Source organism: Bufo gargarizans, chromosome 10 (assembly GCF_014858855.1).
Source record: "Bufo gargarizans isolate SCDJY-AF-19 chromosome 10, ASM1485885v1, whole genome shotgun sequence".
Taxonomy (NCBI): Eukaryota; Metazoa; Chordata; class Amphibia; order Anura; family Bufonidae; genus Bufo; species Bufo gargarizans.
The window spans coordinates 64,771,745-64,797,246 of record NC_058089.1 but is presented as its reverse complement, the minus strand read 5'-3'; the positions used below and the strand labels follow the sequence as shown (position 1 = coordinate 64,797,246).

General features: G+C 44.1%; 1 long non-coding RNA gene across 1 annotated transcript; it reads left to right on the top strand.

Annotated features, from left to right (window-relative positions):
• The first annotated feature begins 24,835 nt into the window (after positions 1 to 24,835).
• Positions 24,836 to 25,274, top strand: LOC122920425. The gene is made up of 3 exons (XR_006386916.1): positions 24,836 to 24,853; positions 24,930 to 24,995; positions 25,090 to 25,274. It is a non-coding gene; the product is annotated as an uncharacterized LOC122920425 (long non-coding RNA).
• The last annotated feature ends 228 nt before the right edge of the window (positions 25,275 to 25,502 follow it).

The window sequence follows — 25,502 nt, the reverse complement described above, 5'->3', positions numbered from 1 at the left end:
AGGGAATGGTCCACACATCCATTAAAAATAGCTTTCCTGTTTTTACCCTTCAGAATGGATTGTACACCTCCATGGATTCCAGCCATAGTAGCAGCATTATCATAACCCTGAGAGCGGCACATCATTATGTCGAGTCTATCACTTTCTAATTTTTGAAGAATGTCAGAACTGAGGTCAGCAGCTTTTTTCCCCTTTAAAGGGAAAAATCCTAAAAAAACTTATTTTACCTCAACTTTCCTGTTGGTGATGTGTACATATCTGATCACTTCAGACATCTGATCAGTATGCGATACGTTAGGCGTGCTGTCAGACATGATGCCAAAGTACTTTGCAGACTTTATGTCCGTTACAATCTTCACCTTTTTTCAACCATATTAACTATGTAACTATGTAACTTGCCGCAGGGCAGGCCAGCCCAAGCTCAGGCCATGTGTCCAATGTGTACAATGGGACACCCCATTGTAGCAGCAGCCGCCAGCCACACCTACCTAGGTGATTAATTAAATTATGTGACACATTGAAATTGCACTGCAGTAAGTCAGTCCGGCGGCCGGGTGACACCCCATCATGCTGGTGTCACCCGGTGCGGCCCGCACCTCCCTTGCAACGCCACTGGCTGTGGACAGGCAGATGCTCCTGTCCACGATCACATCACCTGCCGTGCTAAACATACGTTCAGACAATACACAAGCTGACTTGTGAGCACTCTGAGTGATTGGTCATTAACTTGGCAAATGAGGTTCAATGTGGATAAATGTAAAGTTATGCATCTTGGTAGTAATAATATCTGTGCATCATATGTCCTAGGGGAAGTAACACTGGGAGAGTCATTTATAGAGAAGGATCTGGGTGTCCCTGTAGATCGTAGATTAAATAACAGCATACAATATCAATCAGCTGCTTCTAAGGCCACCAAGATATTTTCATGCATTAAATGAGGCATTGACTCGCGGGGCACGGATGTAATACTACCACTTTACAAAGCGTTGGTGCATCCTCATCCGGAATATGCTGTTCAGTTCTCAGCACCAGTCCATAGAAAAAATGCTCTGCAAGCTAGAAAGAAATACAGAGGAGAGCGACTAAACTGAGGGGCATGGAGGGTCTTAGTTATGAAGAAAGATTAAAATAATTACATTTATTTATTATTTATTTAATCTTGAGAATATAATTGGGCCATACAAAAGATATGGTAAAAAAAACTGTTCCATGTAAAATGCCCTCAAAAGACAAGGGGGCACTGCCTCCGACTGGAGAAAAAAAAGTTCATTCTCCAGAAGCGTCAAAGCTTCTTTACAGAAAGAACTGTGAATCTGTCAAATAGATTTCCTCAGGACGTGGTCACAGCAGGAACAGTGGACAGTTTTAAAAAGGGTTTAGATGAATTCTTAAAAGTAAATCACATTAATGCTTATGAAAACTTCTATAAATCTGAGTCTCACTTCCTTCTGGGATTAGCGTTCCCACCTATCCCTTGGTTGAACTTGATGAATTTATGTCTTTTTTCAACCATATTAACTATGTAACTATGTAACTTGCCGCAGGGCAGGCCAGCCCAAGCTCAGGCCATGTGTCCAATTTGGAGACCCAGAAGTTATATGGGGCAGACCCATCATTTTGTATGTGCAGATGTGTGCACACGTACTCTTCCACCATGTTGTTGAAACACTGCCTCCTGCTAAAACGGTGGTGCTAGATGTTGTGTATGGAGGCTTTCCACATTTCAGCCATGCTAACCCATCCCTTCTGATGTGCTAATTATGACGCAGATGTGTTGGCAACTTCCTCCTCCTCTGGCTCATTCTTCCACTGAGCCCCCACTGTCAGATGGGAATGACGTCAGTAGTTCGTCTACCAGCGTGCACTTGTATTCACGCATCTTCAGATCAAGCTCCAGTGACGGAAGTAAGAACGGCACATTGCCCTTGTAGCAAGGATCCAGCAGGGTGGGCACCCAGTAATCAGCACTGGTAACAATCGGGCAGTGGCGTAGCGTGGGGGGGGGGGCGGTTGCCTTGGGTGCTAAATTCCAGGGGGCGCTTGCAGGGCCACACCGCCAATTTGGCAAAGTGAGGCAATCGCCCAGGCGGCACGACCCTGCTGACAAGTGGGGGCGGCACAGGGAGATGAGCGCTTCCATTGTGGAAGCACTCATCTCCATAGTCATCTGTATTGCCGTCCTCAGGACAGCGATACAGATGGCTGTGCTGCGGTGGGGCAGGGGAAAGGCGTCTCCCTTCCCGTTCCTCTGATAGGCTGCAGGCTGATGTCATCGCGCCGCCTGAGCCGTACAGTGTGGGACACAGGCCGGAAGAGACCTGCATCGCATCGCTGCCAGCCTAATGGAGGTAAGTATAAGTGTTTATTTTTTTATATGGTGCTACTTACTGGCATATGATTGGGATGGGATGGGCACTTGTTACTGGCACATGATTGGGGGGCATCTATGGGGGCACTTGTTACTGGCACATGATTGGGGGGCATCTATGGGGGCACTTTTTACTGTCACATGATTGGGGGGCATCTATGGGGCACTTTTTTTTTAATTCAAATAGTTTTTATTAATGGTTTTATAAGAAACTTTTACAAAGGTATAACCCTTTCCCAACCCTCCCTTCTTTATAATCCCTCCCTCCTCCCCATAAGACTGTACCACCAAAGAAGGTCCATTCTGCAATCCTTGTTATTATTGAACAAATAATGTCCAGTAAAGAATGACGCAGTTTTTCACGTGTACCCGTGCAAGTCTTTTACTTTTTCTTCTGTAGATCCGCCAAATCTTGTTCAATCATACACACCATGCATTCTCATGTGCAATATAGTAACATAGCTAATACAAACACAACGATGTCTTAGTTATAATAAAGTGTGACAGACAAAATTCAGCTGGCGCAGCACTTTCAACACTTTATGATCCTTCCTTTTATACATACGGAATATACTAGCCGACTTCAGACCTATATGCTGTTTGCGCATGTTGTTCCTCTAGTTCACCTATCCCGTTACTCAGATACAGAGATTATAATGTAACATTATTGTGTTGTATCCATACATTCCATATTTTATCAACTATTTTAGTATTGCCTCTTTTCTGATACACAAACCCTTCAATCTCACTAAAGTATGAACTTTTTCTATTAGTTCTGTTGCTTTAGGAGGGTTGGGGGTGATCCAGTCATATGCAATTAGCTTTCTAGCATTGTATATTATACGCATAATGGCTACCTTATTCTCTGCCAGTATAGGTAATACTTTAATATATCCTAATATGCATATTAGTACTGTCATACCTAGCTTAACACAAAATACTTTGTTTATAATCTCAACAACATCCAACCAGTATCGTCTTAATCGTGGACAATTCCACATGAGATGGATTAGATCTGCGTTAGACATTCCAACATTTTAGGGGTCCTGTACACTCCATGGAGTAAGTATAGCTGAGATACTCTATGGGACTCACTTACTGCTGTTTCCGGGAATTTTTCTAAGACTGTCTCCCATTGTTCCTCTGTCAGTTCTGTGATATCTTGACGCCATTTGTCATAGTGTCAATGGGCATCTCTCCCATTTTGCCTCCATAAGACTCCAGTAGTGAAGTGAAATTACTCCACCAGTGGCTCCATGTGAAGTGGTAAGGTCTATAATAGGATGTTTCGTGACAGGTATTATTTTAGTGTGTTGCACCTAGGCACTCATGGTATGTCTTATCTGCAAGTAGACATAAAGGGAGGGTTCTAGATAATTTAAATTCTTGTTGTAAATGACCAAATTCTTTGAGTACCCCATTATCAAGCAATTGGTGAATACGATTAAGACCATATTTTTCCCACAGTTGTGCACTAGTTACTTTATTCAGTTCCCCATACATGTGGTTGGGCCAAATCAGTGTAAACCTAGCAAACCCATGAACATCTGCCACCTTCCTGGATTTCCACCACACCTCATGGATTGTGCGTAACAATTGGTAAGTACCTCCTCTTTTAGAAAAAGTTTTATCTTCTAAGGCTGACATCAGACATTTGCCCTTAAGGAGATGTCTCACAATTCTCCTACCTGTATTAATCCTATTCTCGTCTCCCCATCCTCGAATATGCTGCAGTTGAGCCGCCAAATAGTAGATCCATGGATCCGGGACCTTAAGACCCCCTTGTGTTTTAGGTCTGCATAGTGTGGATAGCTTTATACGTGGGACTCCCCTCCTCCAGATAAGATCTCTAAAGATCGCATTGACCGTGTTGAAAAAAAAATGGTATCCAAATTGGGGCGTTATGTAACAGATAAAGAAGTTGGGGCATGAGAATCATTTTTATTAAGTTAATGCATCCTATTATTGTAAGTGGCAGACGTGTCCATGCCTGAACCTTCCATCTAAAGTTATCAAGTATCAGCGACAAGTTCAGGTCTCCGAAATCTTGATTTCTAGCCGATATATTAATACCGAGATATTTGAAGGAGGACACTATTTGTAAGCTGCTGAAGCAATATTATCTATTACATTTTCCGATAATGGCAATTTAACTGACTTCGTCCAGTTTATGACTAAGCCTGACAGTCTGCCCAAACCATTTATTATGGACATAGCTTCTGGAAGAGAGGAGCCCCATTCGTCCAAGAAGAGTAATAGATCATCTGCATATAAAGCCACTTTTTCAGTAAAAGACTTATATTGAAATCCTTTCACCCCACTCTCTTTCCTTCCGCCAGAGGTTCTATTGCCATAGTGAACAACAGGGGTGATAGAGGGCACCCCTGCCTGGTCCCGCTATGCAATGTAAAAGATTCTGAAAGTCTCCCATTCACAGTATTTGTATCCATTTGATAAACTCTGGCCCAAACCCCAATACTTTAACCCCTTCAAGACCAAGCCAGTTTTTATCTTCAGGACGAAGCCACATTTTGCAAATCTGACATGTTTCACTTTATGTGGTAATAACTTTTGAACACTTGTACTTATCCAAGCCATTCTGAGATTGTTTTTTCATGATACATTGTACTTTATGTTAGTGATAAATTCGAGTCAATATTTTTTACCTTTATTAACAGAAATTTTGGAAAAATTTGCTATTTTCAAAATTTTTATTTCTCTGGTTCTCTGACAGATAGTGGTACCTCACAAAATAGTTATTACTTTACATTTACCATATGTGTACTTCATGTTTGCATAATTTTGTAAATGTTATTTTATTTTTGGGGGACGTTAGAAGGCTTAGAAGTTTAGAAGCAAATTTTAAAATTTTTCAGAACATTTCCAAAACCCACTTTTTAAGGACCAGTTCAGGTCTGAAGTCACTTAGTGGGGCTTACATAATAGAAACCACCCAAAAATGACCACATTTTAGAAAATACACCCCTCCAGGTATTCAAAACTGATTTTGCAAACATTGTTAACCCTTTAAGTGTTCCACCAGAATTAATGGAAAATGGAGGTGAATTTTTAAAATGTCACTTTTTTTGCAGATATTTCCATTTTGATTAATTTATCCTGCAACCCAGAATGTGTTAACAGCTAAACAGCTAAATGAACCTCAATATTTGTTACCCTGATTCTTTTTACTTAAACACCCCATATGTGGTCATAAAGTGCTATATGGGGGCACAGCGGGGCTTAGAATGGGAGGAACACCGTGTGGCTTTTGGAAGGCAGATTTCTCTGGAATAATTTTCAGGCACCATGTCGCATTTGAAGACACCCTGAGGCCCCCTAACAGTGAAAAAAAAAAGTGACCCCATTATTGAAAATACACCCTCCAAGGAATTTTTCACTGAGCACTTTGGCCCAAAACCCGTTTCAGAGAATTTAGAAAGACTTAGCAGTGAAAATGAAAAATGTAATATTTTACAAGAATATCTCACTTAAGATCAAAATTTTTCATTTTAACAAGGGGTCTCAGGAGAAAATGCACCCCATAATCTGTTACCCATTTTCTCCTGAATACGTCAACATTAGGGATGAGCGAACTCGAACTGTATAGTTCGGGTTCGTACCGAATTTTGGGGTGTCCGTGACACGGACCCGAACCCGGACATTTTCGTAAAAGTCCGGGTTCGGGTTCGGTGTTCGTCGCTTTCTTGGCGCTTTTGTGACGCTTTCTTGGCGCTTTTTGAAAGGCTGCAAAGCAGCCAATCAACAAGCGTCATACTACTTGCCCCAAGAGGCCATCACAGCCATGCCTACTATTGGCATGGCTGTGATTGGCCAGAGCACCATGTGACCCAGCCTCTATTTAAGCTGGAGTCACATAGCGCCGCCCGTCACTCTGCTCTGATTAGCGTAGGGAGAGGTTGCGGCTGCGACAGTAGGGCGAGATTAGGCAGATTAACTCCTCCAAAGGACTTGATTAACTGATCGATCTGCAGCTGTGGATCATTGAGCTGCTGATCCTCAATTGCTCACTGTTTTTAGGCTGCACAGACCGTTTGTCAGTCTCATTTTTCTGGGGTGATCGGCGGCCATTTTGTGTCTTGTGGTGCGCCAGCACAAGCTGCGACCAAGTGCATTTAACCCTCAATGGTGTGGTTGTTTTTTGGCTAAAGCCTACATCAGGGTGAAGCTGTCACACCAAGTGCATTTAACCAGCAATAGTCTGTTCATTTTTTGGCCATATACAAAATCAGGGGCAAGCTGCGCCTGTCACCAAGTGCATTTAACCCTCAATGGTGTGGTTGTTTTTTGGCTAAAGCCTACATCAGGGTGAAGCTGTCACACCAAGTGCATTTAACCAGCAATAGTCTGTTCATTTTTTGGCCATATACAAAATCAGGGGCAAGCTGCGCCTGTCACCAAGTGCATTTAACCCTCAATGGTGTGGTTGTTTTTTGGCTAAAGCCTACATCAGGGTGAAGCTGTCACACCAAGTGCATTTAACCAGCAATAGTCTGTTCATTTTTTGGCCATATACAAAATCAGGGGCAAGCTGCGCCTGTCACCAAGTGCATTTAACCCTCAATGGTGTGGTTGTTTTTTGGCTAAAGCCTACATCAGGGTGAAGCTGTCACACCAAGTGCATTTAACCAGCAATAGTCTGTTCATTTTTTGGCCATATCCCAGTCTAATTCTGTCACTAAATCCATACCGGTCACCCAGCGCCTAAATACTAGGCCTCAAATTTATATCCAGCTAAATCTGTCCCTAGTGCTGTAGCTGGGCGAGTTATTTAGTGTCCGTTCAAGCACATTTCTTGTTCTGGGTTGAAATACAATTCTCAATTTAGCAATTTCATAATTTAGTGGTTCCTGCTATATCAGAGCTCTTTGAAATCTATCCCAAAAAGGGTATATAATATTGAAGGTGCACATAGGGTCATTCAGAGTAACTTCACACACACCCGCTACTGTGTATTTCCAAGTCTAATTCTGTCACTAAATCCATACCGGTGACCCAGCGCCTAAATACTAGGCCTCAAATTTAATTCCCTCTAAATCTCTCGTTACCCACCGCTGTACTGTTGTTGCTGGGCAAGATATTTAGTGTCCGTCAAAGCACATTTTTTGTTCTGGGTTGAAGTACAATTCCCAATTTAGCAATTTCATAATTTAGTGGTTTCTGCTATATCAGAGCTATTTGAAATCTATCCCAAAAAGGGTATATAATATTGAAGGTGCACATAGGGTCATTCAGAATAACTTCACACACACCCGCTACTGTGTATTTCCAAGTCTAATTCTGTCACTAAACCCATACCTGTCACCCAGCGCCTAAATACTAGGCCTCAAATTTAAATCCCTCTAAATCTCTCGTTACCGTTGTCCTGTTGTAGCTGGGAAAGTTATTTAGTGCCCGTCAAAGCACATTTTTTGTTCTGGGTTGAAGTACAATTCCCAATTTAGCAATTTCATAATTTAGTGGTTCCTGCTATATCAGAGCTATTTGAAATCTATCCCAAAAAGGGTATATAATATTGAAGGTGCACATAGGGTCATTCAGAATAACTTCACACACACCCGCTACTGTGTATTTCCAAGTCTAATTCTGTCACTAAATCCATACCGGTGACCCAGCGCCTAAATACTAGGCCTCAAATTTAATTCCCTCTAAATCTCTCGTTACCCACCGCTGTACTGTTGTTGCTGGGCAAGATATTTAGTGTCCGTCAAAGCACATTTTTTGTTCTGGGTTGAAGTACAATTCCCAATTTAGCAATTTCATAATTTAGTGGTTTCTGCTATATCAGAGCTATTTGAAATCTATCCCTAAAAGGGTATATAATATTGAAGGTGCACATAGGGTCATTCAGAATAACTTCACACACACCCGCTACTGTGTATTTCCAAGTCTAATTCTGTCACTAAACCCATACCTGTCACCCAGCGCCTAAATACTAGGCCTCAAATTTAAATCCCTCTAAATCTCTCGTTACCGTTGTCCTGTTGTAGCTGGGAAAGTTATTTAGTGCCCGTCAAAGCACATTTTTTGTTCTGGGTTGAAGTACAATTCCCAATTTAGCAATTTCATAATTTAGTGGTTCCTGCTATATCAGAGCTATTTGAAATCTATCCCAAAAAGGGTATATAATATTGAAGGTGCACATAGGGTCATTCAGAATAACTTCACACACACCCGCTACTGTGTATTTCCAAGTCTAATTCTGTCACTAAATCCATACCGGTGACCCAGCGCCTAAATACTAGGCCTCAAATTTAATTCCCTCTAAATCTCTCGTTACCCACCGCTGTACTGTTGTTGCTGGGCAAGATATTTAGTGTCCGTCAAAGCACATTTTTTGTTCTGGGTTGAAGTACAATTCCCAATTTAGCAATTTCATAATTTAGTGGTTTCTGCTATATCAGAGCTATTTGAAATCTATCCCTAAAAGGGTATATAATATTGAAGGTGCACATAGGGTCATTCAGAATAACTTCACACACACCCGCTACTGTGTATTTCCAAGTCTAATTCTGTCACTAAACCCATACCTGTCACCCAGCGCCTAAATACTAGGCCTCAAATTTATATCCAGCTAAATCTGTCCCTAGTGCTGTAGCTGGGCGAGTTATTTAGTGTCCGTTCAAGCACATTTCTTGTTCTGGGTTGAAATACAATTCCCAATTTAGCAATTTCATAATTTAGTGGTTCCTGCTATATCAGAGCTCTTTGAAATCTATCCCAAAAAGGGTATATAATATTGAAGGTGCACATAGGGTCATTCAGAGTAACTTCACACACACCCGCTACTGTGTATTTCCAAGTCTAATTCTGTCACTAAATCCATACCGGTGACCCAGCGCCTAAATACTAGGCCTCAAATTTAATTCCCTCTAAATCTCTCGTTACCCACCGCTGTACTGTTGTTGCTGGGCAAGATATTTAGTGTCCGTCAAAGCACATTTTTTGTTCTGGGTTGAAGTACAATTCCCAATTTAGCAATTTCATAATTTAGTGGTTTCTGCTATATCAGAGCTATTTGAAATCTATCCCTAAAAGGGTATATAATATTGAAGGTGCACATAGGGTCATTCAGAATAACTTCACACACACCCGCTACTGTGTATTTCCAAGTCTAATTCTGTCACTAAATCCATACCGGTGACCCAGCGCCTAAATACTAGGCCTCAAATTTAATTCCCTCTAAATCTCTCGTTACCCACCGTTGTACTGTTGTTGCTGGGCAAGATATTTAGTGTCCGTCAAAGCACATTTTTTGTTCTGGGTTGAAGTACAATTCCCAATTGAGCAATTTCATAATTTAGTGGTTTCTGCTATATCAGAGCTATTTGAAATCTATCCCTAAAAGGGTATATAATATTCAAGGTGCACATTGGGTCATTCAGAATAACTTCACACACACACGCTTCTGTGCATTTCCAAGTCTAATTCTGTCACTAAATCCATACCGGTCACCCAGCGCCTAAATACTAGGCCTCAAATTTATATCCCGCTGAATTTGAATACAATACATTGGGCCAAATAATATATTTGTTGTTGTGGTGAACCATAACAATGAGAAAAACATCTAGTAAGGGACGCGGACGTGGACATGGTCGTGGTGGTGTTAGTGGACCCTCTGGTGCTGGGAGAGGACGTGGCCGTTCTGCCACATCCACACGTCCTAGTGTACCAACTACCTCAGGTCCCAGTAGCCGCCAGAATTTACAGCGATATATGGTGGGGCCCAATGCCGTTCTAAGGATGGTAAGGCCTGAGCAGGTACAGGCATTAGTCAATTGGGTGGCCGACAGTGGATCCAGCACGTTCACATTATCTCCCACCCAGTCTTCTGCAGAAAGCGCACAGATGGCGCCTGAAAACCAACCCCATCAGTCTGTCACATCACCCCCATGCATACCAGGGAAACTGTCTCAGCCTCAAGTTATGCAGCAGTCTCTTATGCTGTTTGAAGACTCCGCTGGCAGGGTTTCCCAAGGGCATCCACCTAGCCCTTCCCCAGCGGTGAAAGACATAGAATGCACTGACGCACAACCACTTATGTTTCCTGATGATGAGGACATGGGAATACCACCTCAGCATGTCTCTGATGATGACGAAACACAGGTGCCAACTGCTGCGTCTTTCTGCAGTGTGCAGACTGAACAGGAGGTCAGGGATCAAGACTGGGTGGAAGACGATGCAGGGGACGATGAGGTCCTAGACCCCACATGGAATGAAGGTCGTGCCACTGACTTTCACAGTTCGGAGGAAGAGGCAGTGGTGAGACCGAGCCAACAGCGTAGCAAAAGAGGGAGCAGTGGGCAAAAGCAGAACACCCGCCGCCAAGAGACTCCGCCTGCTACTGACCGCCGCCATCTGGGACCGAGCACCCCAAAGGCAGCTTCAAGGAGTTCCCTGGCATGGCACTTCTTCAAACAATGTGCTGACGACAAGACCCGAGTGGTTTGCACGCTGTGCCATCAGAGCCTGAAGCGAGGCATTAACGTTCTGAACCTGAGCACAACCTGCATGACCAGGCACCTGCATGCAAAGCATGAACTGCAGTGGAGTAAACACCTTAAAACCAAGGAAGTCACTCAGGCTCCCCCTGCTACCTCTTCTGCTGCTGCCGCCTCGGCCTATTCTGCTGCTGCCGCCTCGGCCTCTTCCTCCGCCTCTGGAGGAACGTTGGCACCTGCCGCCCAGCAAACAGGGGATGTACCACCAACACCACCACCACCACCTCCGTCACCAAGCGTCTCAACCATGTCACACGCCAGCGTTCAGCTCTCCATCTCACAAACATTTGATAGAAAGCGTAAATTCCCACCTAGCCACCCTCGATCCCTGGCCCTGAATGCCAGCATTTCTAAACTACTGGCCTATGAAATGCTGTCATTTAGGCTGGTGGACACAGACAGCTTCAAACAGCTCATGTCGCTTGCTGTCCCACAGTATGTTGTTCCCAGCCGGCACTACTTCTCCAAGAGAGCCGTGCCTTCCCTGCACAACCAAGTATCCCATAAAATCAAGTGTGCACTGCGCAACGCCATCTGTAGCAAGGTCCACCTAACCACAGATACGTGGACCAGTAAGCACGGCCAGGGACGCTATATCTCCCTAACTGCACACTGGGTAAATGTAGTGGCAGCTGGGCCCCAGGCGGAGAGCTGTTTGGCGCACGTCCTGCCGCCGCCAAGGATCGCAGGGCAACATTCTTTGCCTCCTGTTGCCACCTCCTCCTTCTCGGCTTCCTCCTCCTCTTCTTCCACCTGCTCATCCAGTCAGCCACACACCTTCACCACCAACTTCAGCACAGCCCGGGGTAAACGTCAGCAGGCCATTCTGAAACTCATATGTTTGGGGGACAGGCCCCACACCGCACAGGAGTTGTGGCGGGGTATTGAACAACAGACCGACGAGTGGTTGCTGCCGGTGAGCCTCAAGCCCGGCCTGGTGGTGTGTGATAATGGGCGAAATCTCGTTGCAGCTCTGGGACTAGCCAATTTGACGCACATCCCTTGCTTGGCGCATGTGCTGAATTTGGTGGTGCAGAAGTTCATTCACAACTACCCCGACATGTCAGAGCTGCTGCATAAAGTGCGGGCCGTCTGTTCGCGCTTCCGGCGTTCACATCCTGCCGCTGCTCGCCTGTCTGCGCTACAGCGTAACTTCGGCCTTCCCGCTCACCGCCTCATATGCGACGTGCCCACCAGGTGGAACTCCACCTTGCACATGCTGGACAGACTGTGCGAGCAGCAGCAGGCCATAGTGGAGTTTCAGCTGCAGCACGCACGGGTCAGTCGCACTACAGAACAGCACCACTTCACCACCAATGACTGGGCCTCCATGCGAGACCTGTGTGCCCTGTTGCGCTGTTTCGAGTACTCCACCAACATGGCCAGTGGCGATGACACCGTTATCAGCGTTACAATACCACTTCTATGTCTCCTTGAGAAAACACTTAGGGCGATGATGGAACAGGAGGTGGCCCAGGAGGAGGAGGAGGAGGATGAGGAAGAGGGGTCATTTTTAGCACTTTCAGGCCAGTCTCTTCGAAGTGACTCAGAGGGAGGTTTTTTGCAACAGCAGAGGCCAGGTACAAATGTGGCCAGCCAGGGCCCACTACTGGAGGACGAGGAGGACGAGGATGAGGAGGAGGTGGAGGAGGATGAGGATGAAGCATGGTCACAGCGGGGTGGCACCCAACGCAGCTCGGGTCCATCACTGGTGCGTGGCTGGGGGGAAAGGCAGGACGATGACGATACGCCTCCCACAGAGGACAGCTTGTCCTTACCCCTGGGCAGCCTGGCACACATGAGCGACTACATGCTGCAGTGCCTGCGCAACGACAGCAGAGTTGCCCACATTTTAACCTGTGCGGACTACTGGGTTGCCACCCTGCTGGATCCACGCTACAAAGACAATGTGCCCACCTTACTTCCTGCACTGGAGCGTGATAGGAAGATGCGCGAGTACAAGCGCACGTTGGTAGACGCGCTACTGAGAGCATTCCCAAATGTCACAGGGGAACAAGTGGAAGCCCAAGGCCAAGGCAGAGGAGGAGCAAGAGGTCGCCAAGGCAGCTGTGTCACGGCCAGCTCCTCTGAGGGCAGGGTTAGCATGGCAGAGATGTGGAAAACTTTTGTCAACACGCCACAGCTAACTGCACCACCACCTGATACGCAACGTGTTAGCAGGAGGCAACATTTCACTAACATGGTGGAACAGTACGTGTGCACACCCCTCCACGTACTGACTGATGGTTCGGCCCCATTCAACTTCTGGGTCTCTAAATTGTCCACGTGGCCAGAGCTAGCCTTTTATGCCTTGGAGGTGCTGGCCTGCCCGGCAGCCAGCGTTTTGTCTGAACGTGTATTCAGCACGGCAGGGGGCGTCATTACAGACAAACGCAGCCGCCTGTCTACAGCCAATGTGGACAAGCTGACGTTCATAAAAATGAACCAGGCATGGATCCCACAGGACCTGTCCGTCCCTTGTCCAGATTAGACATTAACTACCTCCCCATAACCATATATTATTGGACTCCAGGGCACTTCCTCATTCAATCCTATTTTTATTTTCATTTTACCATTATATTGCGATGCTACCCAAAGTTGAATGAACCTCTCCTCTGCCTGTGTGCTAGGCCTAAATATATGCCAATGGACTGTTGCAGTGGTGGCTGACATGAAGCCTGATTCTCTGCTATGACATGCAGACTAATTCTCTGCTGACATGAAGCCAGATTGTCTGTTACGGGACCTCTCTCCTCTGCCTGGGTGCTGGGCCTAAATTTATGACCATGGACTGTTGCAGTGGTGGCTGACGTGAAGCCTGATTCTCTGCTATGACATGCAGACTGATTCTCTGCTGACATGAAGCCAGATCGTCTGTTACGGGACCTCTCTGCTCTGCCTGTGTGCTAGGCCTAAATATATGCCAATGGACTGTTGCAGTGGTGGGTGACGTGAAGCCTCATTCTCTGCTATGACATGCAGACTGATTCTCTGCTGACATGAAGCCAGATTGTCTGTTACGGGACCTCTCTGCTCTGCCTGTGTGCTAGGCCTAAATATATGCCAATGGACTGTTGCAGTGGTGGGTGACGTGAAGCCTCATTCTCTGCTATGACATGCAGACTGATTCTCTGCTGTCATGAAGCCAGATTGTCTGTTACGGGACCTCTCTGCTCTGCCTGTGTGCTAGGCCTAAATATATGCCAATGGACTGTTGCAGTGGTGGGTGACGTGAAGCCTCATTCTCTGCTATGACATGCAGACTGATTCTCTGCTGACATGAAGCCAGATTGTCTGTTACGGGACCTCTCTGCTCTGCCTGTGTGCTAGGCCTAAATATATGCCAATGGACTGTTGCAGTGGTGGGTGACGTGAAGCCTCATTCTCTGCTATGACATGCAGACTGATTCTCTGCTGTCATGAAGCCAGATTGTCTGTTATGGGACCTCTCTGCTCTGCCTGTGTGCTAGGCCTAAATATATGCCAATGGACTGTTGCAGTGGTGGGTGACGTGAAGCCTCATTCTCTGCTATGACATGCAGACTGATTCTCTGCTGACATGAAGCCAGATTGTCTGTTACGGGACCTCTCTGCTCTGCCTGTGTGCTAGGCCTAAATATATGCCAATGGACTGTTGCAGTGGTGGGTGACGTGAAGCCTCATTCTCTGCTATGACATGCAGACTGATTCTCTGCTGACATGAAGCCAGATCCTCTGTTACGGGAGCTCTCTCCTCTGCCTGGGTGCTGGGCCTAAATTTATGACAATTGACTGTTGCAGTGGTGGGTGACGTGAAGCCTGATTCTCTGCTATGATATGAAGACTGATTCTCTGCTGACATGAAGCCAGATTGTCTGTTACGGGACCTTTCTCCTCTGCCTGGGTTCTGGGCCTAAATTTATGAAAATTGACTCTTACAGTGGTGGGTGACGTGAAGCCTGATTCTAGGCTATGATATGAAGACTGATTCTCTGCTGACATGAAGCCAGATTGTCTGTTACGGGACCTTTCTCCTCTGCCTGGGTTCTGGGCCTAAATTTATGAAAATTGACTCTTACAGTGGTGGGTGACGTGAAGCCTGATTCTCTGCTATGATATGAAGACTGATTCTCTGCTGACATGAAGCCAGATTCTCTGTTACGGGACCTCTCTCCTCTGCCTGGGTGCTGGGCCTAAATTTATGACAATGGACTGTTGCAGTGGTGGCTGACGTGAAGCCTGATTCTCTGCTATGACATGCAGACTGATTCTCTGCTGTCATGAAGCCAGATTGTCTGTTACGGGACCTCTCTGCTCTGCCTGTGTGCTAGGCCTAAATATATGCCAATGGACTGTTGCAGTGGTGGCTGACGTGAAGCCTCATTCTCTGCTATGACATGCAGACTAATTCTCTGCTGACATGAAGCCAGATTGTCTGTTACGGGACCTCTCTCCTCTGCCTGGGTGCTGGGCCTAAATTTATGACAATGGACTGTTGCAGTGGTGGCTGACGTGAAGCCTGATTCTCTGCTATGACATGCAGACTAATTCTCTGCTGACATGAAGCCAGATTGTCTGTTACGGGACCTCTCTCCTCTGCCTGGGTGCTGGGCCTAAATATATGCCAATGGACTGTTGCAGTGGTGGCTGACGTGAAGCCTCATTCTCTGCTATGACATGCAGACTAATTCTCTGCTGTCATGAAGCCAGATTGTCTGTTACGGGACCTCTCTGCTCTGCCTGTGTGCTAGGCCTAAATATATGCCAATGGACTGTTGCAGTGGTGGGTGACGTGAAGCCTCATTCTCTGCTATGACATGCAGACTGATTCTCTGCTGACATGAAGCCAGATTGTCTGTTACGGGACCTCTCTGCTCTGCCTGTGTGCTAGGCCTAAATATATGCCAATGGACTGTTGCAGTGGTGGGTGACGTGAAGCCTCATTCTCTGCTATGACATGCAGACTGATTCTCTGCTGACATGAAGCCAGATTCTCTGTTACGGGACCTCTCTCCTCTGCCTGTGTGTGTGCTGGGCCTAAATATATGCCAATGGACTGTTGCAGTGGTGGCTGACGTGAAGCCTCATTCTCTGCTATGACATGCAGACTAATTCTCTGCTGACATGAAGACAGATTCTCTGTTACGGGACCTCCCTCCTCTGCCTGGGTGCTGGGCCTAAATATATGCCAATGGACTGTTGCAGTGGTGGCTGACGTGAAGCCTCATTCTCTGCTATGACATGCAGACTGATTCTCTGCTGACATGAAGCCAGATTCTCTGTTACGGGACCTCTCTCCTCTGCCTGTGTGTGTGCTGGGCCTAAATATATGCCAATGGACTGTTGCAGTGGTGGCTGACGTGAAGCCTCATTCTCTGCTATGACATGCAGACTGATTCTCTGCTGACATGAAGCCAGATTCTCTGTTACGGGACCTCTCTCCTCTGCCTGTGTGTGTGCTGGGCCTAAATATATGCCAATGGACTGTTGCAGTGGTGGCTGACGTGAAGCCTCATTCTCTGCTATGACATGCAGACTAATTCTCTGCTGACATGAAGACAGATTCTCTGTTACGGGACCTCCCTCCTCTGCCTGGGTGCTGGGCCTAAATATATGCCAATGGACTGTTGCAGTGGTGGCTGACGTGAAGCCTCATTCTCTGCTATGACATGCAGACTAATTCTCTGCTGACATGAAGACAGATTCTCTGTTACGGGACCTCTCTCCTCTGCCTGGGTGCCGGGGCCTAAATATCTGAGAATGGACTGTTCCAGTGGTGGGTGACGGGAAGCCAGATTCTCTGCTATGGAACCTCTCTCCAATTGATTTTGGTTAATTTTTATTTATTTAATTTTTATTTTAATTCATTTCCCTATCCACATTTGTTTGCAGGGGATTTACCTACATGTTGCTGCCTTTTGCAGCCCTCTAGCTCTTTCCTGGGCTGTTTTACAGCCTTTTTAGTGCCGAAAAGTTCGGGTCCCCATTGACTTCAATGGGGTTCGGGTTCGGGACGAAGTTCGGATCGGGTTCGGATCCCGAACCCGAACATTTCCGGGATGTTCGGCCGAACTTCTCGAACCCGAACATCCAGGTGTTCGCTCAACTCTAGTCAACATGTATGTGGTTGTAAAGTGCTGTATGAGCACACAGCGGGGCTCAGAATGGGAGGAACACTGTGTATCTTTTGGAAGGCAGATTTCGCTGGAATAATTTTCAGGCACCATGTCGCATTTGAACACACCCTGAGGCACCCCAACAGTGAAAATACCCCAAAAGTGAGCCCATTATGGAAAATACACCCCCAAGGAATTTTTCAAGGGCTGCACTGAGCACTTTGGCCCAATAGCCGTTTCATAGAATTTAGAAAGACTTGGCAGTGAAAATGAAAAATTTCATATTTTACAAGAATATCTACCTTTAGGCCCAAATTTTTCATTTTAACAAGGAGTCTCAGGAGAAAATGCGCCTTATAATCTGCTACCCATTTTCTCCTGAATACGTCAATGCCCCATATGTCATTGTAAAGTGCTGTATGAGCACACAGCAGGGCTCAGAATGGGAGGAACACTGAGTGGCTATTGGTAGGCAGATTTCGCTGGAATAATTTTCAGGGACCATTTGAAGACACCCTGAGGTACCCCAACAGTGAAAAACGCTAAAATTAGGCTCTAGGGGTGCCAGAACATAAAAGGAAATTTTATAAAATGACACCTTTCAATGTATTCATCTAGGGGTATAATGGGAATTTTTAATTTTTTTTTTTTTTTTTTGGGGGGTGAGCTATTATTGGATTTCCAAATGGAAAAATGCTCAACTGAAAATGTCTTCCCATGGATTCATTAAGAAATGTATGAAATTGACTTAATGGATATCAGTGGAGGAGTGATAAACTTGAAAGCACTCTCCAATGCAGAGACCCGGTTTAGAGGGGCAGGTCTGACAGTAGTGAGTGGTGTCTTTCCTAATTCCTTTAACTGAGCAAACTCTAAACTGGGGTCGCCTTTTTTTTCTGTGGGGGGAAGTACTCCAGGGAAATGCTGCCCATGTATTATTTTTGAAGCACTGCTGGCTGAAAAACTGCCCTCTCCTTCCTGAATGCCGAAAATCTATTTTTTTATTATTTTTCCCTAAAATTCCAAGAAGGTCCCCCCATGACCAGCTGTTCTGTGGATGACAAAGGCATTATATAGTGACACTTGGGTTAGATACACAGCTAATTTTTGTACCACACCTTAGATTTTCTTAAGGCACTGTAGGGCCATAGTACCTGGTCTGAAAAATCCACTCCACCCATGAACTTGTTGTAATCCTGGATACACACAAGCTTGATGTTCTGCTCTGTGATTCCTCGGACTGGGGTGGACTGATCTGCTTGGATGGTAGTTAACACAAGAACATCCCGTTGGTCCTTGTATTTTTAGCAACATCAAATTTTCTGAGCAAACAGCCCTGCTTTCCCCACGACGCACTGTCTGATCTATAAAGGATTTAGGGAGCCCTTTTTGATTTCTTTTAATTGTGCCACATGTGCCTATGCCTCTGGCAGCAAGGCACTTCAGGAGAGGGACACTATTGTAAAGGTTGTCCAAATACAGATGATATACGTGGTCCAGCAGGGGGTGGACTAAATACCATACTATCTTCCCACTTATACCCAGAACCGGGGGACAATCGGGTGGCTCAATTTTTTAAATCATTTCCCTCGCAAATACGAAAGCGCAATGTATACCCGGCAGTGGCATAGCGTGGGTCTGCCAGCACCCGGGGCAAGCCAAAAATTGCGCAGTCCTATGTAACACCACAGATAACACAGTGATAACTCTGAGTACAGATAATGTAGTAGATGGGTGTGAGCCCCCAGAATTCAGAACACAGTGTGACCTGAAGTCTGGGGCCGAATGCGACAGGGTGGGCCATATTCTCAATCTCCTCCCCCAACCCTGCTGTGAAACAGATATGTGCATGGACATTATTATTACAGTATAATACCGCCCCATACCTGTTACATCCAGTGACGTTTCCTGTGATGTAGACTTTCCTCAACGTCTTCATTCAGAGATAAGACCACTATGATACCTTCTTTCAGCCGCTTCTCGTCTCTGCAGAGTTTCACAGTAAAAAATTTAGGTTCCTCACTTTACTATCATCCTCTTCTTCCTGGTGTCTCAACAACTCCTCCTGCTGTCCCCCAATACTGTGCTAGAGCGAGACAGATAGCCCCCCATTCCCCAAAAAATTATTATTTTCCCCTGTATATTATACTGGCCCCCTCTTAATTATTAATATAAAGTCCCCCTCTTTGTTATTATATAATGTCCCCCTCTTTATTATTAATATAATGGCCCCCTCTTTGTTAATATAATGGCCCCCTCTTTGTTTTTGAAGAGGGGCCATCATATTAATAATAAAGAGAGGGCCATTATATTAATAATAAAGAGGGGGCCATTACATTAATAATAAAGAGGGGGTCATTACATTAATAATAAAGAGGGGGACATTATATTAATAACAAAGAGGGGGCCATTACATTTATAATAAAGAGGGGGACATTACATTAATAATAAAGAGGGGGACATTATATTAATAACATTAGACGAGGACATTATATTAATAACAAAGAGGGGGGACATTATATTAATAGCATAGAGGGTGACATTATATTAATAATAAAGAGGGGGCCATTATATTAATCCTAATGTATTGGCCCCCTTATTATTAATATAATGTCCCCCTCTTTGTTATTAATATAATGTCCCCCTCTTTGTTATTAATATAATGTCCCCCTCTTTGTTATTAATATAATGTTCCCCTCTTTGTTATTAATATAATGGCCACCTCTCCACTCTTATTACTATGTCACCTAATTACACAGGGTGGGACTCTGCACTCTGGGACAGTCACTGACTCAGACTGTCACTCACTCTGGGTCGCTTGAATCACTGTCTCTCTGCCTGGCCTGGAGTCTGGACTGTCTACAGTGAGTCTGTCTACTAGTACTGATTCAGCGGATCAGCGACAGTGCTGCAGCCATCTTCTGCATCTTCATGCTCCGGCTACTCGCTCCGCACTGCCTTTCCCGTCTGGAAGGTGGGCAGAGCCTATCAGGAACTAACTGCCGTGCGCACTCCGCCTCCCCTCCTCACTCTGCTCTGCGGCCGGGCGCTGTGTGAAAAAAAAACAACACAGCGTTAGGCTCGATTTAACTTGTGCCAGCCCAGCGGACAGCCGCGCCCCCCCCCTGCAGTGTGGCGCCCGGCCGCCCCCCACGCTACGCCCCTGATACCCTGATACACTTTCACAGGCCTTATACAACTTCACGCCATACCTAGCCTTTTTATTGGGCAGGTACTGGCGTAAATGTAATCAGCCTTTGAAGTGGACCAATGATTCATCCACTGAGAGGCATTTTTGCGGGGTATATACTTGACCAAATTTGGAATTGTAGTTGTCCACCACTGGCCTAATTTTAAAGAGTACAGTGATACCTCGGTTCACGAACGCTTCTGTTCACGAACAACTCGGTTCACGAACAGAAAAGTTCATAAAAATATGCTCTGGTTCACGAACTCCGCCTCGGTTCACGAACAGGAGCCACGGCCATTTTAATGCTATTTCCAGGCTGTCACATGGTCGTGACTTCCTGTAGGAAGACCGTGGAGAGAAGAAGAGACACAGATAGAAGTACTGTGAGTACTCTGCAAACATTTTAAGTGATTTTTTTATTTTTGGTGTGCTTTTTAGCACATACAGTACTGTACTTACTGTATTGTACAGTTCCCCCTGATGTCATTATGGAGGGGGACTCTCCCTCCAAACAATAACTGCCTCCCACCTGCCTTCCTCCATGCCAGAAGTCATCTCAAGCAAGGTTAGTGTCCTCTCTTTATACATTACTATACTGTACTAATGTGTATTGTAATTTGTTTCATATTTTTGTGCTTCAAAACCCCCCAAAAAAAGGTCAGCACGGATTAACTGGATTTACATTGAACCCTATGGGAAAATGTGCCTCGGTTCGCGACCAGAGTCAGTTCACGAATTAAGTTCGTGAACCGAGGTATCACTGTATGTCATAACTGGGGGTGGGCATTCATTATTATTGCTGAAGTGTAAAAATCTTAGAAGAGCATCGAAACGGACCCGGGTCATGGCAAGACAGTGAAGAGGGGTGTGATATAGAATATCTTTGTTCCAATACAAACGTATTGTTTTTTTTATAATGCCCATGCTTAGGAGAAGTCCCCAAAACCTTTGCATTTCAGTCGTATTAGTAGGGGTCCATTTGCGGGGCCTTGAGAGATAACTGTCTGGATGGGAGGCAATTAATTGCTCTGCATATATATTTGTTTGTTCCAACATCAAGTTAATTAGGTCATCAGTGAAGAATAATTGGAAAAAATGTATTTCACTGAAACCTGTGGTATCTACATTCATGCCTGGAGTGGCTATAAATTCAGGAACCTGGGGCACACAGTTATCTGTGGGGATCCATGAAGAGTCACTTGTACGGGGCTGCGACTGCGCACTACCTCTAGAACGCCTATGAGGGGGTTCATCTGTAGATGAATCCTCTGAGGAAGATGAAACTAAAAATGTCACTTCATCTTCACTGTTGGAGTCAGTGTCCTCAAAAAGCATAGCATATGCCTCTTCGGCAGTGAAAAGCTGTTTAGTCATTTTAAACTGTAAACTAACGTAGATTTTTTTTTGTCTTTTAAAAAAAAATTGAACAGTAGACTAAAATACTGTATATCCTTTAGGATAGGATAAAAACTCCCGAGTCACTTAGCAGTTATTGACAGGTGTCACAGGTAGCACAGATGGCTGGCAATGAGCCAGGGATCTAGTATGGGGGACAGAGTAGTGCCAATATCCTTACTGGGGCAGAAAAGGGGTTAATTAATGTATTATTTTACAGTAATAGGTGGCACAAATCCACATGGGGCATAAAAGACTTATATTTTACAGAATGGTGCCACTCAAGTACAGGACACGAGTATACACACAGGGGGATGGCACACCTATTGACGATTATTTTTTTTATATATTTTTTTTAACTTCTCTTTATTGGAAGGTTTATGTACAATTACATATCAATCACACAGGACATACTTTAGCGAACATCGAGATGGTAACATGCTCCTTTTCCATTAGTCCTCATTGTACATTAGGATGATTACAATTTTGTACAAAATCCATAATTATTCTGTATATAAGGTATTGTTTTTATTCATTTTTCATTATTTTTTCTCCCCTAACCCCTCTACCCCCTCCCTCCTAATCTCAGTCCCACCCTCCCAAAACCTTACTAACCCCCATCTCAGAGATATCATTGACTTGAGTTTTTTATTTTCTTCTTGATGTGGCATCTTGAATCCAAAAATGACCGAATCGATACTTATTAGTCTAAGGACCCATTTTCGGCAGTCTCACTCCTCAATATCAATCAGTTAGAGATGACGGCCAAAAACAGTTCCTGTCTATTTCCATCCTCACAGTATTCATAGAGGTGATAGTAGTAGATAGAGGGTATATGTTTCGTCAAAGTGACAGGTACCACGCCCCTTTTACACGCCCCCTTTTATATAGCTTGATATCAAGTTTATATCTCTTGAAACTGCTGATCACAAATGTTTGCAAATAGCTTGATATCAAGTTTATATCTCACAAATGTTTGCAAACACATTGCTCAATTCAAGACTGTCTCTTATTTCTCTTCAAACTGCTGATCACAAATGTTTGCAAACACATTGCTCAATTCAAGATTGTCCCAGACCCTGTCATCGACACGCCCGCTTGCAAAGCACATTTTCAATCGATACGGGCCTAAATGGCTTATCTACAAACACATTGCTCAATTCAAGATTGCCCCAGACCCTGTCAGCGTGCGGCTCTACAAGGCCATAGCCCCCTGTCAGGGACATCAAAAACACATTATATCATTTTATACAGTTTATAAGTTTCATTTTAAATAAAAATGCAAAAGACACTGATAAGTCCTTTTTATAGCCCCCGATAAGCTATTGATATAAAATTGGAATGGCTCTACAAGGCCATAGCCCCCTGTCAGGGGCATTAAAAACCCATTATATCATTTTATACAGTTTCTAAGTTTCATTTTAAATAAAATGCAAAAGACACTGATAAGTCCTTTTTATAGCACCCGATAAGCTATTGATATAAAATTGGCATGGTTCTACAAGGCCATGACCCCTGTCAGGGGCATCAAAAACACATTATATCATTTTATACAGTTTATAAGTTTCATTTTAAATAAAAGCAAAAGACACTGATAAGTCCTTTTTATAGCACCCGATAAGTTTTGATATAAAATTAAGATTAATGCATAAAAAGGCCTATAATAAACATATAAATTCTTATAAAACATAATTTAACTACTATAATTTAATTAGGTATTATAAATAATATTTTTTGTAATTTTATAACATTGATATAAAGGCTAAACACATTGATATCTCTTTATATCATTTTATACAGCTTGATCTTTTTTTTGCAACTAATCAATATGCTAATCGCTACCACCTGACATGTGTTACAACACGGACGGCCTATATAAACAGGGTCCAGTCTCTGCATGGCTATCACAGAGAGACTTGGGCACATAGACGCAGAGATCAACAAGTCATAATACATTTAAAAGGTGAGAACCATTGGCACTTATGCTTTTAAAGCTTTCACTATTTTGAATATGTCTTATGTTATCTGTAGCTAGGCAACTGGGCTTATTTATAATTCGTAATGCTTTACTAACTGACTTTTTTTCTTTTATCACATACAAATGAGGTTATATTTTAACTAGCAATATCTTTCACTATTTATTGAATATGTCTTATGTTATCTGAATCTATGTAACGTCTATATATCTATCTATCTATCCATTTTATCTATGTGTACACACCGCCAAATACCCCCAACTATCTAAATTCTAGCAATCTATCTATACATCTATACATCTATCTATGTATCTATCTATTCTATCTGTCTACCTATGTATATATCTATCCATCTATGTATCTATCTCTTCTAGCTATCAACCTATCTAGCTATCTATACATCTATCCAGCTATCTATGTATCTATCTATCTATCTATCTATGTATCTATCTCGTCTATCTATGTATACATACAGCCAAATACCCCCAACTATCTAAATTCTATCAATCCATCTATCTATCTAACTAGCTAACTATCTAGCTTTACATCTCTCTGTTAGCTAGATACCTAGCTATCCATCTATGTATACATACAGACAAATACCGCAACTACAATTTATCTATCGAACGTGTCAGCTATATAGTTATAATTTAACTAACAATATACATTTTCGTTTAGATGGATTCGTACCAAGATTTATGGGGGGATGACAACATGCCCGATGCGCAGCTGCTTATGGCGTTCGATGATTACTATGAGTCGTACATTAGCGGTGGTGGTGCGCAATTGTTTTCAGACGCTTCGCCCAGTATGGGGCTAGTTCATATGTATATTTCAAGCGAACCCGATTACAATCCGACATCACCTTGCCTACCCGGTAAGTATAACCAGCTTATGCTTTTATTACATATGTAGTTTTAGAGCTCGCTATATTTCATGTACATTTATTACAGACACGCAAATCCGCGACATTTTAGGAATTGCGACCAGAGACGTTGATACTGAAAATACAGTACATTCAAACATTGAAGTTACTAGCAACAACAATTCTGACGAGCTAAAGGAGAACGATCCGTCGCGAGTTATCGATCTCACAACCCCAGGGCGCCCTGAAATGAAACAGACGACCAGGCTAGCCAGAACCCGTAAGGCTCGATCGACTTCTTTGATGTTGGGTGTTTTAAACATTATCTATATTTCTAATACACTTTTTTAAAACACAGCGCTGGAAAGAAAAGTCTATACAATTGATGACATCGCGACACTCTCCGAGGAGGCCCTACAAAAGCATTGCAAGCGGGGCAAACAGCGTAAGGATCAAAATGCATTGAGGCTGTAATATATTTTAAACAATGGCTATAAGTCTAATACTTTCTTTAAATGCAGCGTTGAAAAGAAAAATGGCCACGACCGGCGGCTCCAAAACGGAATCAAAGAAAGCTAACACAAAGGGTAATGATCCAGCTACAGCGGCTCAAAAAACAATGTCTATAACTTTTAAACGGGTATAAAACAATGTTGTTTAATCAAACCTTGTAATTTAAAGTTTTTCAGCTGCCGGGTAGCAGCGCACGTACCAACAGAACTGTTTCATTCCCCGAACCACCAGAGGCGAGCACCAACGCCCGCCTGCCGGGTAGTAGCGCACGTACCAACAGAACTGTTTCATTCCCCGAACCACCAGAGGCGATCACTAACGCCCGCGACAGTTGGCTGGCGGAAAATAACGCAATGGCGGTTATCCGCTGTCCTGATGCCCGTAAGTTAATATTACACGGTGTGCTCTGTTGTAATTAGAGCCGCTTGATGTTCTTAATACCTACAGCTGGCTGCTTGTCTTTAAATTTTTAATAAAAGTCATAATGACATATATAGTTATCAATCTATCTATCTATCTATCTATATATCCATTTATCTAGCTATGTAGCTATACAACCAAATAACACAACTATATAAATT